Here is a 17,842-nt window from a genome sequence, read left to right on the forward strand (position 1 = left end):
GAGGGATATCACCCGTGCCTTGGTCTGAGTGCATAGCACCGTCGGCGACTCCCTCCCTATCCATAGAATCATCTACACTACTGGCCATTAAAATTGCTACACCAAGAAGAAATGCAGATGATAAATGGGTATTCATTGGACGAATATATTATATTAGAACTGACATGTGATTACATTTTCACACAATTTGGGTGCATAGATCCTGAGAAATCAGTACCCAGAACAACCACCTCTGGCTGTAATAACGGCGTTGATACTCCTGGGCATTGAGTTAAACAGAGCTTGGATGGCATGAACAGGTACAGCTGCCCATGCAGCTTCAACACGATACCGCAGTTCATCAAGAGTAGTGACTGGCGTATTGTGACGAGCCAGTTGCTCGGCCACCATTGACCAGACGTTTTCAATTGGTGAGAGATCTGGAGAATGTGCTGGCCAGGGCAGCAGTCGAACATTTTCTGTATCCAGAAAGGCCCATAAAGGACCAGCAACATGTGGTCATGCATTATCCTGCAGAAATGTAGGGTTTCGCAGAGATCGAATGAAGGGTAGAGCCACGGGTCACATCACATCTGAAATGTAACGTCCACTGTTCAAAGTGCTGTCAATGCGAGCAAGAGGTGACCGAGACGTGTAACCAATGGCACCCCATACCATCAAGCCGGGTGATACGCCAATATGGTGATGACGAAAACACGCTTCCAATGCGCGTTCACCGCAATGTCGCCAAACACGAATCCGACCATCATGATGCTGTAAACAGAACCTGGATTCATCCGAAAAAATGACGTTTTGCCATTTGTGCACCCAGGTTCGTCGTTGGGTACACCATCGCAGGTGCTCCTGTCTGTGATGCAGCATTAAGGGTAATCGCAGTCATGGTCTCCGAGCTGATAGTTCATGCTGCTGCAAATGTCGTTGAACTATTCGTTCAGATGGTTGTTGTCTTGCAAACGTCCCCATCTGTTGACTCATGCAGTTAAGATGCCTGTTATCTCGACTGCTAGTGATACGAAGCCATTGGGATCCAGCATAGCGTTCCGTATTACCCTCCTGAAGCCACCGATTCCATACTCTGCTAACAGTCATTGGATCTCGATCAACGTGAGCAGCAATGTCGCGATACGATAAACCGCAATCTCGATAGGCTACAATCCGACCTTTGTCAAAGTCGAAAACGTGATGGTACGCATTTCTCCTCCTTACACGAGGCATCACAACAACGTTTCACCATGCCAACGCTGGTCAACTGCTGATTGTGTATGAGAAATCGGTTGGAAACTTTCCTCATGTCAGCACGTTGTAGGTGTCGCCATCGGCACCAACCTTGTGTGAATGCTCTGAAAAGCTAATCATTTGCATATCACAGCTTCTTCTTCCTGTCTGTTAAATTTCGCGTTTGCAGCACGTCATCTTCGTGGTGTAGCAATTTTAATGGCCAGTAGTGTAGAAAGAAAGAAAATGTCTCACACAACTCAATGTATGCAGTTAGAACACTCCTATATATTACACGAAATTATTTTATCTAACAAATATATTTTACAAATGTACTTACAGTCTCGATGTGTTTCAGCCTTCTCAATCTCTAGCTGATGAGCCAACTCTGCCAGCATGCGAGGGATGAATTCTACAAAGATGGAAAAGACTGACTATAATATCCAGTATGGAATAAAATATCTATAGCACACAGACTTTGAACACACAGACACAATCCGTTAAAGGACACACCAGTGTGTGGACTGTGGTCCAGACAGATATTTGAACACAGAAAACATTTGACACAACACATAGCACAGATACAATCCGTTAAATAACAGAACAGTCTGTGGACTGTGCTTCTTGGAGGCACTTGCCACTGCTGCTGCTGTCGCTGCTGTTGCTGCTGCCGGTACGCTTCATGTTGACTGAAGTACAATCGACAGACCTCGAAGGAACAAGCTGCGGAGCTCTGAGAAACTCTGAGAAGGACAGAAGCAGAATGAGGGCCAGTTCGATTGTGGCTTGACTTATATAGCTTCTGTGACGTCGGTTCATGTCATTGATGTAGTAGCCAATAGGATCGCTGCATTCTAGGGGTGGGGATAGGTGGTGCTACGTCATCAATGTATGATGACCAAGAAAGCAAATGTTAAGTATTTGTGGGACACTATAGAATTCTCGAGAGTTCGACTTGGTTCTCATTTTTACATTCCGTTAGAATCACATGAGAGAGAAAGCTGTCGAACAGATGTGAGGGATGCCACCACTCTCTGGAGGTGGTAGTGTGTACTAGGTCAGCTTTAGTCCGGACCTCATGGTGAACACAATGGATGGTTGTACTGCATGAGATTGTTTAAATAAAGACTGATGCACGATTTCGAGAGTTGACGATTAGCAAGTATGTTTGCACAGTCTTTTAGATGGATTATTATTTAGCGGATTTTCGAGTTGTTTTGCTGTCTGGACATAAATGTATTTAATTATTTTACGAGTGGTTTGTATGTCTGTTGGCTGTGCAATGCATTATTTTGGGTGTTCGCAATTAGCAAGCACGTGTGCAGAGCATTATACATGAGTTATTTGGGAGTAGTTTGCAGGTCTGTATACTGTGTGGCGTGACCCAAGCACGTCAGAGTGTGTGTTCTGTATCTCTGCGGTAAATATACTACTTCCCTAAATAAATTGCTCTGAAATAAATAAAGTACAATCCTTCCTCTCTCCAACAGCCCAGCACAGGTCGAGTCTTCCCCCACGTCATTTCCTAGGAGCAGAAGATGGCGGTCGAGTGACTTAGGTAGTCCGAGTGCCCTTTCTATCCCACCATTTTCATAGGTTAGTAGAGATACCCCAGTTGACACATCTTCCCACCAAAATTCAAACTTCCCACCAGTTCATAGGATGAGGTAGCAGTTGAATGACTTAGGTTAGTGGAGGTAGCCCAATTGACCTATCGTCCCGCCATTTTCTTAGGTTAGTAGAGGTAACCATGGTGTGATACATTAGCCTGATGGAATTTGAACATCGCACCAGTCCCTAGGAAGAGGTGGTGGTCGGATGACTTAGGTTAGTGGAGGTAGCCTAAGTGCCTTTTCTTGCCCACCATTTTCTTAGTTTAGTAGAGATAACCCAATTGACCTATCTTCCATCCAAAATTCAAACCTCCCACCAATTCCTAGGGAGAAGTGGCGGTCGGGTGACTTAGGTTAGTGGAGGTAGCTTCAAATGGTTCAAATGGCTCTGAGCACAATGGAACTTAGCTTCTGAGGTCATCAGTCCCCTAGAACTTATAACAACTTAAACCTAACTAACCTAAGGACATCAGAGACATCTATACCTGAGGCAGGATTCGAACCTGCAACCGTAGCGGTCACGCGGTTCCTGACTGTAGTGCCTAGAACAGCTCAGCCAACCCGGCTGGCTAGTGGAGGTAGCCAAAGTGACCTATCTTCCTGCCATTTTCTTAGGTTAGTAGAAGTTGCATTGTCCTGATGGAATTTGAACTTCCTGCCAGGGGGCATGGCACTTTCCTGTCAAAAGCCGCCATCTTGAATGACGTTATTGCCGCCACCGTGGATGACGTCATATGCTGTTGCCAAGTCTACATGCTGCCATCTTGGATGACGTCATCGCCGCCATCTCGGATACATTTGGCAACAATGCAGAGTGGGCTCATACTCCCCTTGTCCCAATACTTGAAATGATGTGGATACAACACCAAAGAAATCATGTATGAGTTTGGTCGATCACGATACTGAGGAAAAGGAGGAGGACTTCAATCTGGTGGCATTTTTAATGGGAATGGAGAAGAAACTTGATAGACAAAAGGGAATGGGGGCTGGAGTAAAAGAAATGGAAGAAAAGATTAATGGACTGAAAGGGATGAAGGAGAAAATTAATGAGACGAGGGTGGACATAAAAAATATCAGTGCTCAGATAAATCAGATGCGAGAGGAACACAACCCATGGGCAAATAAACTCCAGGTAAACTACGGAAAGTAAACACCAAAGCAATGAAAGGTTTAAAGATTGCACATGATGATAAGCAGACGGCAGAGAGCGCCAAGACAGTTGCAAGTTTCGCAAGACGAGTAGCAGCTGAAGCGTCGAAAGCGAGTAAACGCAAGAACGAGACGTGGTGATCAATTAGGACAAGAAGGTCGAAAGCGGAGAAAAGCGGCAAAATGACACGGAGCAGCGCATCGACACAAAAATATCTCAAGCCACGGATTTTCATGTGGCATTGGCCATGTACAAACTAGAATCTTAGCTGCACAAATTAGGGACTGGTTTGGAGGTAAGAACTGCAACTCCAGTGAGCGAGACTGAAGAGGTCCAGAATCTGCTTTCGTTCAAATCGCAACAGGAAGCGATCAGCATGCATAAGGAGAATAAATTGAAGGAGGCGCTAAGGAAACAAATTCAAATGCGGCCAATCGCGAACGCAAAAGAACCAGAAACAAATTCAGACGGGACGGATAAGTGCATACTATTAATCGTTAGTGGCGAGCAGAGTACATGATGAGATGAACGCCGTATTTTCTTGAAGCCAACGAGGGAGCACAAATGTGGGGACGTCGAACGAGGACATCCAAAGCTCTGATATTTTCTGTAGGACAGAAGTTGTCGATGAAACGCCATTTAATTTTCAACACTTCCTACAAGTACGAAAGTTCGAAATTTTCCGAGATGAGGGTAATTTTACTCACCAACGCACTTGAATATCATAATTTGACCTCTCTTTACCTCCAAATTGGCCTTTAAAATACAAACTGGCCTTTCGTAATTTTATCGATTTACGTATTCACGCTTCCAGCTTGCGGAACGAGCATTCCGAATGGAAAGGCTGGTTGTGTTACAGGAATGGAGCTGACTTAATTGTGCCGCCCTTTAGATGGCTCACTAGCGAACTAATATTCATTATGTGTTGGACAGCTCTCGAGATTTCGTGTGTTGTCTGTGAAAATCTGAGAAGATTCAATATGGACATGTGTTTGCGCTGGACCATTTTTCCTTCCCACGTAAACTGCGCTGTTGACTGCTTATGCACATTTCCTGTCTTTATTTGCTAAAGAGAACATCGATTGTAATATGTGTTGTTTGCATGTAGCAGGTGAAAGACGAGTGGAAGACATGTTTGCTGGTTCTGCAGGCATGAGAAACACCTTAGTTGACTTTGTAAATTATAAGGATGATTTGGAATCTGTTATATCACCGACATCGATATCCGCAAATGGAAATATCAGTTTCCTCTATTATTTTAGAGCTTTCACGTAAAGATTTTTGCAGATGGAATAAGTTTCTAGTTACAGAGTGGTTTACAGCACGGTGCACCTCGTTAAAGTTTTGGGTTTCTGAAGAAATAATTTCAAGTCTATATCTTCGGAATTATACTATGCAAACGATCGGTAGCACACTGCTGTGTGCTTGATATCCAAAAGTACTGCATAAATGGTATGATATTCTGGCAAACCCTGTGAAAATACGTATGTTCTTATAATCCCAGCGTCTGTAGACAGGTGTAGAAAGCAATCAAGCATGCAAGTCAGGGCCAGAAACAGTAACGCCTTTGTGCCAAGGGCAACCGACCGGCCTTTGTACAACAGTTCGGTGAGTGACCTCGGTCCACTGAGGGCGCTCTGGTCACGTATCAGGCGATGTGTGAGCGGGAAAAGACGACTTGTGACCGTCGGTTGCAGTGGATGACCTACTGAGCTTGTGGGAAATATCTAGTGCTGCAAGGACTATATATGGTCCATGTGCTTATGCTGTCTTTCTTCGCCATATATGTACGATCTTCTGATGGTCGATAGCTATATGCAGGATGCAGAAGTGATGATTTTGTTTGGTACAGAATACGAATTATGTGCTTACTGCATCGATATGGTACGTGGTGGTATGTAGCCGGGATGGAGATCGGTTTCACGCTGAAGTATTCAAGCTTCCATCGTCTGCGGCAGAGAAGTGTAATTGAGGAAGTGTCTTTCGGTATCTGACGATCTGTAGACCACTTTAGTGGGGTTGAACTGTCAGTGCAATATGGCAATCTGTACAAAATAGTTTTGCCACTGAAAGTCCCGTCTGCAGAAAAAAATGGCATACAGTGCTCCCACACTGGTAGCATCAGTTATTTGGAGGGTAAACACAGTAAGAGCCAATCAGAATGCTCCACTCATTCACAAGACATCCTTTTGTGCTGGGACATAGGAACCTCTACAGACTGGTTCGAACAAGATAAGGGCAAGGTATCTATGGAAAGTTCTGAAAGTGATGTGATGTCATCTTCGTTCAGGTGTTCAAAGACAAGTTGAAGCAGACCATCCATCTCGGGCAGGATGCTGTCCCTCATCCGCCATTGTGGCATTGAGACCTCTCCAGACCAGCACTGTGCTTAGACAGCTAGGAAGAATGCATCCCTTGTTATTCTGAGCTATTTTAGTAAACAGGTCCTTTTAGGACAAGAATGTCAATGCAGACAAGCTGAGACCTCATGAGAGCTCCTACAATGACAAAAGCAACAGTTAACTATTTCTATGACACTTTAGGATTGCCGTGAGGGGCTGATATGTAGTGGACAGGCTCTGCCATAGGGTCGCTAGGAAGAATGCAACCTGTGTTTTTCAGGGATATTTTCGTTAACAGTTTCTGAAAGCACTGGAAAAGAATTCTATAGTGTGCCCAGAGGGAGACTCGGCTGTTATTAAAATGGACATGATACATCAGTATAACACTGACAACCTTTTAGCGGCACTTGCGGATGTGAGTTGCTAGGCAAACATCTCTTGCCTGACAATTAGGCCTGTGCGGGACCCACAGGTACAAAGGCTATGCATCAGCTACGGTGACTAGGTAAACACGTTTTTCAACAGGAATTTCTCAGGTGTCAAGTATGAAATGGGTGCCACTGTCTCATGCTTTTGGGACCCCTGTACGTGGCTCGGCAGTTGACGGCCATGTCATCGCTTTGTGGGGGCTGCCGATGCACCCTGACTATTGGCAGTGTGTGTGGTGGCGTAGTGTGTGGTCCACAACTATTGGCAGCGTGTGCAGTGGCGTTCTGTGCAGTCCAGTGGATGAGCATGCTTTGGGATAAAAAGACTTTTACCAGTGTAATTACGTGTGATAGTTGTTTCATGATGGAATTTCTTGCATGATCAGAATGAAAAAAATAAAGGGATCGATTTAATTAGTTCTTACAAGACCTGCATCTTCCCAAACAGCAGAGAATGATGAGCAAGAGAAATCCAAGCCCTGCAAAATGATTTTCGTTATAAATAAATAATATACCCTTGAATTTCCTGTCATGAGATCCTTTCTCTCCACCACAGAGCCACCAATTTCCAGGAAGGGAATGGGGTGGGGAGATGGGTTAATTAATTGATGATCAATGTAATTAAGTAGTCATTCAAATTGATAAGAGTAAAAGGGGCCATTCGAATAACTCAGACCTGAAAGTGTATCTGTAACAGCGAGGGGGAGGAAGAGTGTGGGTCGGGATCGATTACCTGAAAAATTCTTTAAATAAATAAATAAACTCCCGTGAATTGTTTAAATAAGCAATATTCCACACATTGTCTAAATAGTTTAAACAATATTTCATACACTGCAATCGTTTTCCCGAGAAATTCGTTAAACACATAGATAAACTATATTCCATACACTGCTATAAATAATTAAACAGTATTCGATACATAGTCTAAATTGTTTAAACAATATCCCATGCACTGCAATCGAATGCTCTCCAAATGATCAATCAACTGAGTCTTTTTCCATCCAATTTCCGGGAGAGGGAAGGGTAGGAGGGATGGGGGGTTTCTCAGAGGGCGGGTTTAATTAATTGATTGATTTAATTAATTAGTAAATCAAATCGGTATCAAAAGTGTGCTTGTATGGGTGATGATGAGGGTGGGAGTGTTGGAGGTTTCCTGAGGGATTTGAGGGGAGGAGGAGGAGAGGGTAGCGGTGAGGGAACAATAGGTTAAGGACCTGTCAATCAAAATCAAGGATCCTCTTAGATGGCCTATCATTCAAAGGAGAGCAATAGGTTTGCTCCTGAATGCATACCTGCATCTGGTGTAGACAACCCACACTAACAAAATGTTTTATGACGCTGTTGCCCACTACCAACGCCCAGACGCCCACCACTGTCCACACTTTCGGCCACACCTACAACTGCACTGGCGAAACAGTAAACCATCCACACAAGAGCTGCACTTTAGGGGGGGGGGGGGAGGTGGAGGGATGTTCTCTGTAGAATAAAGGATCTCTCAAACAAGTTTTATGTATTTCTTTAAAAGTGTTGGTTGATTTCTGTCTAATTTTTTGTTTGCTTCGTTTGACGTCTCTAGAGAGTCTCTCAATAGAAAGTGTTTATTATCATATGTGGATATTAATTTCTCCCACAGGGTTGAGGCAGTCTTTGATAAACCAGGAATGGCTAACTTGGCTATTTTAAAAATCCTTTTTACAAACTTTCATTATAGATGTACACTGCGCAACATTATTAAATGGTTAGTTTTTCGAAAACCCGTAATTGTCTCCCACTCCGATGCATAAATTCGACATTTGGCTCAAAGGTGCCTGTAACCTTCCTCTGTAATGGTGCAAAGGCGTGGCGCCCTGCGATATCACCATCTGGCTCGGCGACGTTTCGAACAGCAAAGCGTCGACAAAAACAAAACAAAACAAAAATTTAAAAAAGAGAAATAAAAAAAGACCACAGCTCAGCTGTTCATTTGAGCTCTAAGGTGGATTAATGATGTCACATTGGCACCGAATTTCACAGCAATTCTGCTCCACGCCCCCATGGACGTGTCACACGATGGGAAGGCCGTCGCACACCCTCTTACTCACACTTCACCATTTCTTTTGCCGCCTCTGGGATGGAGGTCAGAACCGCGACACCAAGCGTTGACATCACGCAGTTTTCTTATGGGTGTCCAAGGGAAATATTTCGGACACACAGCCGCTCACAACTTACACGGAAAGACTGCAGGGAGTGGCATAACAGGCGTCAACGAAACCACCACTTCCGTTGGGGCGTTGAGTCCCACACATTTCGCCGTTAAAAACGATAGTTTGATGTGCGATAAGTAACACGGCGACATTCTTGACAGCGTTCGACACTACTGCGATCACCTGGGTTTTTAAAACCTTCTCTAAGGACATCGTTGGGCTGAAATCCCATGAGGTGATCTGACCCATTTGGAATGTAGTGCGACCGCAATTTTTGCTCTAGTATAAGGATAGAACCACTACGGACCATTCAAAACTATTTGACGAAATTTCAACGTGATCTGAAGGACCAAAGCAGTTTTATGCTTTTTCAGTGCTTCTGTTTCGCGTTCTGCTCTGGTGATCACGGAGAGCAGCGGGAGAATGCCACGTTATCATGTGCGTGAACGAAACGCCAAAGAGTCCCTCTAAGACCTCCAGTTCGGTAACACCCTCGGTGCCACCCACGCACCTTGGCTGAGTACTTTAAAAATGCACCTGCCGGAAAATTCGATTTCAGTTTAGTCTCACAACTGCTCTAGCGCGTGAAGATAGGCAGACGTTTGTCTGAGAGGTGTCGAAGGTGTTGCCTTATTTTGGAACAGCCACGAGGCTGAATCGGTGTCAAAGTTGCTGACAGGTATTTTTTATCGAGCCCAACAATGGCTCGTGGGTGGCACCGAGGGTCTTGGACAAGCTCTTTGCCATTTAATTCATACATATGTTAATGTAGCGCCGCCCCGCGATCACACCACTAGGGCGTGCCAAACAGACGCACTGAAAGAGCTAAAACCCCTTTACTGCTTCGGATCACGTTCAAATTTCGTCGAATGGTTTTGGACGGTCCCTAGTGGTTTACCCTCCATACCAGTCCAAAACTGCGGTCATACTATACTCCAAAGGGTTCAGATCATCTCAGTGGGTTTTCAGCCCCACGACGTCCTTGGAAAAAGGTTGAAACGCCCAGATGGTGGCAGCAGTCTCGATCGTTGTCAAGAACGTCGTTCCATTGCTCATTGCACTGGAAACTGTCGTTTTCAACGGCGAGATGTGTGGGAATCAACCACCCATCATTGATGCCCTTTATACCACCCCCTGAGGCTTTTTCGTGTCAGTTGTAAACGGTGGTGTGTACGAAACGTTTCCCTCGGCCACCCGTAAGCAAACATCGTGATTTCAACATTGGGTGTCGCGATTCTGACCTCTATCCTAGGGGAGGCAAAATAAGGTTGGTTGGTTAATTTGGAGGTGGGGACCAAACAGCGAGGTCATCTGCCTCATCGATTAGGGAAGGATGGGGAATAAAATCGGTCGTGCCCTTTCAAAGGAACCATCCCGGCATTTGCTGATGCGACTTAGGAAAATCACGAGAAACCTAATTCAGGGCGGCCGGACGCGGGTTTGAACCGTCATCCTCCCGAACGCGAATCTTGTGTGCTAACGACTGCGCCACTTTGCTCGGTGGCAAAAAAAGGAGTGGAGTGTGGGTAAGAGGGGATACGACGACCTTCCCATCGTGTGACACATTCACGGTAGCATTGAGCAGAATTGCGGAAAAAATTGGCGCCAATGTGACATCATTATCCCACCTTCAATCTCAAATGAACTTCTAAACTGTGTTTTTTCTTTTTTTTTCATTTGTCGACACCTATCTGCCTGAAGCGTCGCTGAGCCAGAGGGTGACGTGAGGGTGACGTCGCAGAGAGCCATTTTGCACCATTACAGAGGAAGGTTGTAGTCACTTGTGGGCCAAATGTCAAACTTAAGCATCAAGGTGGGAGACAATTACGGGGGTTTCGAAAAACTGATCCTTTAATGTCTGTCTCTGCCGTGCGGCGGCTCGCCGCTACCGCCGGGTCTGAGTCTTTTTCTACATCTAAATCTACATGGTTACTCCGCAATTCACACTTAAGTGCCTGGCAAAGGGTTCATCGAACCATTTTCATACTACTTCTCTACCATTCTACTCTCGAATGGCGGTGGGAAAAAGGAACACATAAATCTTTCCGTTCGAACCCTGATTTCTCTTATTTTATTATGATGATCATTTCTCCCTACGTAGGTGGGTGTCAACAAAATATTTTCGCATTCGGAAGAAAAAGTTGGTGACTGAAATTTCATAAATAGATCTCGTCGCAAAGAAAACCGCCTTTGTTTGCAGTGACTGCCAGTCAAACTCGCGGATCATGTTAGTGACACTCTCACCTCTATTGCGCGTTAACACGAAACGGGCTGCCCTTCTTTGCACTTTTTCGATGTCCTCCGTCAATCCTATCTGGTAAGGATCCCACACCGCGCAGCAATATGCCAGAAGAGGACGGGGAAGTGAAATGTAGGCTGTCTCTTTAGTGGGTTTGCAGCATCTTCTAAGTGTTCTGCTAACAAAGCGCAGTCTTTGTTTCGCCTTCCCCACAATATTATCTCTGTGGTCTTCCCAATTTAAGTTGCTCGTAATTGTAATTCCTAGGTATTTAGTCGAATTGACAGCCCTTAGATTTGTGCGATTTATCGTATACCCAAAATTTATCTGATTTCTTTTAGTACCCATGTGGATGACCTCGCACTTTTCTTTGTTTAGTGCCAATTGCCACTTTTCGCATCATACAGAAATTCTCTCTGGATTATTTTGTAATTGGAATTGATCGTCTGATGATTTTACTAGACGGTAAATTACAGCATCATCTGCAAACAATCGAAGGGGGCTGCTCAGATTATCACCTAGATCATTTATATAATCAGGAACAGCAGAGGGCCTATGTCACCACCTTGAGGAACGCCAGGCATCACTTCTGTTCTACTCGATGATTTACCGTCCATCACTACGAACTGTGACCATTCAGTTTATTTCATCACATGAAAACTCCAAATTTCTACTAGGTTATCATGAATGATATCCATACATGAAGTGAGTGTGCGGGTGTGCGCGTTCTTGTGTGTACGAAGAAAAGGAAATAAAGATTTCATAAGAGAGAGGAGAGCGAGAGTAAGAGAGATGACGTGTAAAGAGCACAGTGTTTGACATAAACATTTTTTTAAATGAAGCATTAAATACAGAGGTATTTGTGAGAGAGAGAAGGAGAGGGAGGGCGAGAGGGAGGGCGGGAGGGAGGGAGAGAGAGAGAGTGAGAGAAAGGGGGGGAGTGGAAGGTGAACAGCGTTTAATTCAGGTGAAGAAGCTTACATAATTTTTCAAACCACTGTAGCGCTGGCAACGTTTTTTCGGAATATGCCATTAATTTTCGCTCTTCAGGAGGCCGCTACATATTTTTCATTCTGGAAATACTGTAATTTTGGCAATATCTTTTTTGAATATGGCACCTTTTTACGCAACTGAAGCGAAGATTGCATATTTACAAAAAAGTACTACAAGTCGTTTTGACTGAATATGATGGATACAAGCTGGTTGCCTCTTTCGTCGGAATTTTTCTTAATTTCCCATTAATTTGACGTCACATAAAATGGATTTGGCATGTGACATCATGATTCGGACGTCATAGATAAGGATGATGACGTCATTGATTTGAGGAAGGGGGGTGGTTTCCGACGTTGTGCACACCATCGCCAGGTTTCAAGTTCAGTCACACTGCACCACAGAACTGGTAGCTATATTACTCATCTTTCCTTTTCACAGCACAGTCGATGCACAAGCGTTCGTCAGCTTCCAACACATCCTGTCTGTCACTGTGACACTATTCGAAATAAAGTGGAATCAGGTCGCTCTCTTTGTTTCATGTATTTCTTCAACCAGTGTCAAGTATTTTACAAATTAATATTTCGTAAATACCTTTTTTTGAATTTTACTTCACGTGAAAATATTCTACTAAACTGTTTAATATCTCTTTTAATATTCTTTTGTTAATAAATGAAAAGCCTTTAATTCCGGTCACATCTCAGAGGCGACAATCATGATACGATCGTTTGGGAACACCCGAGATACATTAGCGTCATGCACTGACCGATTAATGGGAATGCAGTCTATACGAAACACTTTGATAAGAAGACCGTGGGCAGATTAACATCGTGTAGAAATGAAACAAGGCGATGCTTACAGTGCATTACAAGGAAGCAGTGCATTCCAACCACTGTGAAAGCCGTTAGCATCGATACGTACAGAAGACGCACAGAAGCAGAATATAATTTCTTAAATATATTGTTGTAAGCAGTCTGCAGTAGCCTGACAGAGAGTAAGTGCAGTTTGTTCCTAGTTCAGTTTCTGAAAGTCTAAAACGTGTCGTTACTATGAATCTATCAGATTACGCAAATAAAATTATTCAAAAGTAGCTGTAACTACAGGAGGCGAATTAAGTAAGTTGAAAGTGACTGAGTCACCAACGCTACCGGTAATTCTAGACATTCTGCTGAAAGCACACTGGATGAAGGCTGATTTGCTCGGACTTTTGCTTACCACGCAAATGTCACCAAGTGTTGTACCGGCTGACAGTCTTAGTTGCATGTGGCTCAGTACGATAATAAGTTAAATGACTTAGAACTTATTTTTTGCTGTTGTCAACACATTCTTAAATGAAAAGCTGCTAGTGACAATGACACATATAAGGAAATAGATAGTTTGGAAGAAGCATGGAGAAATCATCTCTTTTTACAACAATTCAGATGAAGCTCTTTATAGCCCAGTTTCAAATGAAGCAGTACAGTCTTAAAATTCCGTACTTGTTCTTAAAACAAGTTCTATTTCATATGAGGGGTTAATTAATTATTGGCTTCAAGGAACTAAGTAAACTATGACAAGCTATTGAATAAAGAATAGTTCCTAGCTTACTTTTGTATGTTTCATAAATTATTTAAGATCCATATTACTTTCTGCGGAGGTTTCTTGTGATGGAAATTCATGACAGTTTGTCAGATATGTATTATATTCTGGCAACTTAAGACAAGGCACTGGTATCACTAGTTCCACGGGATCTGTTGGTAGAGTTTCAGTATTTGTGTAGCTGAAGAATGCGCGCAGCACGACTGCTGTTGCTTCGAACGCTATTGACTGCGGCAGAGACAGTGTCGAGCGAATGCTCTCTTAGTTTAGGAATTTACTCGAGTAATGCTTCACGTAATTTATTAAAGTAATATGCAGGAAACAAATGTCACTGCAAAACAATTTTTATTTACATGTTCCAAATTAAATTTCGTTTTAACAATCAGAAAAGAAACTATTCTGTTTCGTTGCCACTTTGATAAATAAATAAAAATTCGAGTGACCTTGTCTGTTAAGAAGGGAAGCAAGTTCTGAAGTTCACAAGATGTGAAGTATGTGAAAGAGAACATCCAGACGGTGACGGAGTCAATTGTTCGAGTGTTTCACGATGTGCCATCAAGGGATCCAGTGAAAACAATCATTCAGTGGCCTAGCAGAAGATAGACCGCATGGCTTTTGCAGAAAAATGCATATACTGTGACTATAGCAGTCCCTCCACCTTCTTTCTCTAACACTGCTCGTTGGCCTTGCAAAGTGAATAATGCTAAATGTTTCGATAGCATAGAATTTTCCAATCCTTTTTCTCAATTTTCGTTCAGACGTCCTTACCACTGGCAGGTCTACGTCGTGACATCCACATGTGTATTTCTACTTTCTCGTGCCATTCTTTATGCTTCCATTCATGGAAATGGAAATCGGAAAGTCTGTCTGTGTTTCCGTTGAACGCGCTGTGTACACCATTCACTCAGTTAATCACACACATTTTCCGTGAAAGCTCATGCTTTATAGTTGCCAGCAGTATTACATCATAATCAGTTCCGCGTATCACAGGCGATCGCCGCGACGCGAAGGGTGGGTGTAGGTGTCAACTGAGTGGCGGGCGCAGTCGCCGCCGCCGCTGCGCCGAGGGTTGACATCGGGCCACCGAGTCTGCAGAGGTGGGTAGCCAGCCACCAACTCTGCAGCAGTAATATATCTGACAGGACCATTACCGGCGTGTTAGGATGTGAAATAAATTTTGACCGTGTAGCCGTCAGATTCATACTGCCAAAATATGCACTTTAAGACAAAAAAAAGTAGATGTGATGTACATATACAGACAAATTAGTGATTACAGTTTCAGAAAAATTAGATGATTTATTCTAGAGAAAGACCTTCACAAATTCAGGAAGTCATGTTGCTCCACCTCTGGCCCCTATGAAAGCAGTTATTCGGCTTGGCACTGTTTGACAGAGACTGTCGCCCGCCCAACTGTCTTCCTGTCATTAGTAGTGCCAAATGACGTCCAATTGGCGCTTTAAATCGCCAAAATCGCGAGATGATTGAAGGGCCCTGCCCATAATGTTCTCAATTTAGGAGAGATCTGGCTATCTTGTTGGCCAAGGCTGGGTTTGGCAAGCAGGAAGGCAAGCAATAGAGACTCTCGCCTTGGGAGGAAGGGCATTAGCTTGCTGAATTACAAGCCCAGAACGTGTGAGCGTGTGGGTGCTATTCTGTCATTCTGCGCAACGGATTAATCTGAGATGTACCCTTTACCCCGTGGCTCCTGCAAGATGCACTTTCCACTCCCACACTACTACAGAAGTCAGACAGACGCTCCTAACGTTCTAAAGGGAAATGCCTGAAAAACTTTCAGCAATAAATATCTTCTGGAGTCGTCTACTGTAAGGAAATTACAAAAAAATTCACAAAATTTCTTACGTAACCAGTGGGATACTTGGGTACTGTAGTAGTGCTAGTTAGTGTAAGAAAAACATGAAACTAACGAAACTTATTATTTATTTTGCAAAAATTCTGATAAATCACAATGGCACTTTTAGTTATGAACTGAAAAAGTTATTTCTGGGTTCTTTTCAGAATGTGAAGTTACCTCTTAAGGATAGGATTCGCTAATGAAATTTCCATACAAAGCTTAAGATTGTTATTGACTTGGCAGAATGGCTGAGAGCCGCGCCTACTCAACTTGAATAATTATCCGTAAGAATATTGCTAGGTACGGTCGAAACTGCCGCGTGTTAAATGCAGTGAAGTGTATTGTTGTGGAGGAAATATGGGGCACGCAAGAGCTGTAGCGCACAATACCGTAAGCTGCGATGACTGCTGTCTGCGCCGCTCGCTGCTGACAAATAAGATAACTCTCGTTCTATCTGGATTGACCTTTGCCAATCAAACTCTCCCTACGCCTTGATGAAGTCAAGGACTCCCATTCGCCCCTAATCTAACTATTGGCGTGGTACACCGGTCAGATAACCAGTCCACCGTGATGCCACTCAAAAATTCGCTCGCAAGTGTTTAACTATAGCTCTGTCCGTTCACACCGCACAATAAGTGTGGTGGCCAACACAGCGAACAATGCTTAATCTCAAGGACTCAATATAGAGTCACACTCTGATTCGCTCTCGACAGAGGTGCTCTCCCAGTGAAGTACTGAGGAGAGACTTGTTCCTCGCTCTTTGAGTACACGTACGAGCGCACACACTCTCGTTACGTGTTCTTGCTCCGAGAGCGACAACGGAACGGCCCCTCTCCACGCCAGACGTGAAGGGGTATATCTTTCGGTCTCTTCCATTACTCCTTCAGCTCAAGGCGTCAGGAATATCGTCTGCCAATCAGCATTGCTCTTCTAAAACGGGAGAATGACGTTTCGTTTAAGGCGAGCAATCCGGAAATCTGTAGCATCAGCGTTTGGCGTTTGCTGTCTCTCTGTGAAAACTCTGAAACTGCATGCTATGTTTGTAAATAATGCGTAGGCTGGGCGCTCCCACACAGTGTAGAGGAATTTGCTTTTAAGCCGAACACGGGGTCGTTCTCCCCTTTCACTCGGGCAAACGCTGTCTGCTTCACAGGCGGTCGCCGTCCGACGTAGATAGGCTGAATCGTCCTCTGAAGGGACTGGCCTCTCTGTGTGTGGTCCACCTCTCCTGAACTAAAAGCTCTTGTGACCGTCATGTCTTGAATGTGTGTGTGTACGCCAGCCTCGAGTGTCTCAACCCTGGTGTGCACTTGTTATTTGCGTATCGTTTACATGAATTCATGAAACATTGACTTTATCTTATCGAGTTTGGGTTCGAATGAAGCGTCTTGATGTGCGGAATATGATTGTGAGGGCAGAATATGTAAGCAATGAAGGTCAGGAGACCACGATGTCTTACAAATGGCTTGTTAAGAAGGGCAACAAAACGGTGCGTAGAATGTCGTCGACGTACTACTGCACTGTAAGGGTGCACCCCAGACCATCTCTCCTGGTTGACGTAAGGCGGGAGGCAGTCAGGTTGGTGTCCCACCACTGTCTGGGGCGTCTCCAGACACGTTTTCGTTGGTCAACAGGACTCAGTTCCAAGAGGAACTCATCACTGAAGGCAACTCTGCTCCAGTCAATGAGATTCCAGGCCGAAGCCGTGTCTGGTGACGTTCTGGACAGCAGTGAGATACCAACTTCACTGTCGCCCGTCATATGGCCTGACAACCAAGGCTGATAGTATGGGTTGCCATTTCTTTTCATTGCAGGATCCTTTTGGCTGCCATCCACGGCACCCTTACAGCACAGCAGTATGTCGATATTCTACTCCCCGCTTTGTTGCCCTTCATGGCATGCCACGCTAAGCTTACATTTCAACACAATAATCCCGACACACACACGAAGAGAGATCTGCTGCTTTCCTTTGTGCTTGCCGAACCCTACCTTGGGCTGCAAGGTCGCCAGATCTCTCCTAACTTGGGAAGGTTGGAGCATTATGAGCAGGGCCCTCCAACCATCTCGCGATTTTCACGATATGAAACGCCAGTTGGACAGAATCTGGCACGATATCGCTGACGAGGACATCCAACAACTCCATTAATAAATGCTAAGCCGAATAAATGCTTGCGTAAGGCTCAGAGGTGGACAAATGCGTTATAGACTTGCCCAAGCTCTTTCTCTTGAATAAATCATCCAATTTTTCTGAA

Source organism: Schistocerca piceifrons, chromosome 1, assembly GCF_021461385.2.
Source record: "Schistocerca piceifrons isolate TAMUIC-IGC-003096 chromosome 1, iqSchPice1.1, whole genome shotgun sequence".
Lineage (NCBI taxonomy): Eukaryota > Metazoa > Arthropoda > Insecta > Orthoptera > Acrididae > Schistocerca > Schistocerca piceifrons.